This window comes from Bison bison, unplaced genomic scaffold, assembly GCF_000754665.1.
Source record: "Bison bison bison isolate TAMUID 2011002044 unplaced genomic scaffold, Bison_UMD1.0 scf7180017864358, whole genome shotgun sequence".
In the NCBI taxonomy this organism is placed as follows: Eukaryota; Metazoa; Chordata; class Mammalia; order Artiodactyla; family Bovidae; genus Bison; species Bison bison.
In genome coordinates this window covers 299,991-300,322 of record NW_011494930.1, presented here as the reverse complement: position 1 = coordinate 300,322, position 332 = coordinate 299,991, and the positions used below count along the sequence as shown (strand labels likewise).

The 332-nt window shown below is 53.6% G+C and overlaps 1 protein-coding gene across 1 annotated transcript in view; it reads left to right on the top strand.

Annotated features, from left to right (window-relative positions):
- The window catches only part of LOC104999631 (EGF-like module-containing mucin-like hormone receptor-like 2), a 317,660-nt gene that overhangs the window by 27,250 nt on the left and 290,078 nt on the right, over positions 1–332 (top strand).

The window sequence follows — 332 nt, the reverse complement described above, 5'->3', positions numbered from 1 at the left end:
GAGGCCCCTCTGGTCCTGGATGCTGAGGAACTGACAACTCTACATGAGACACACAGGGGTTTGCTGCAGGAAACCTCCCACATCCTGCTGTCAGATGTCATATCTGCCTTTATCACCAACAAGGACACTGAGAACCTCAGGTCCCCAGTCACCTTTGTCTTCCAACATGTGAGTCCAGATAGGATGGAGTGGTGGGTGTGGAACAGGCCTGAGTCCTGGGCCCAGCCTTGGGCTTCAGGGGGCTCTGCCATGGGTGCATAAACTGTTTAGGAAAGCCCTTCACAAGCTAGCTTTGGGTCAGCATTTCTGAGCAACAGAACCCCGAACTCACA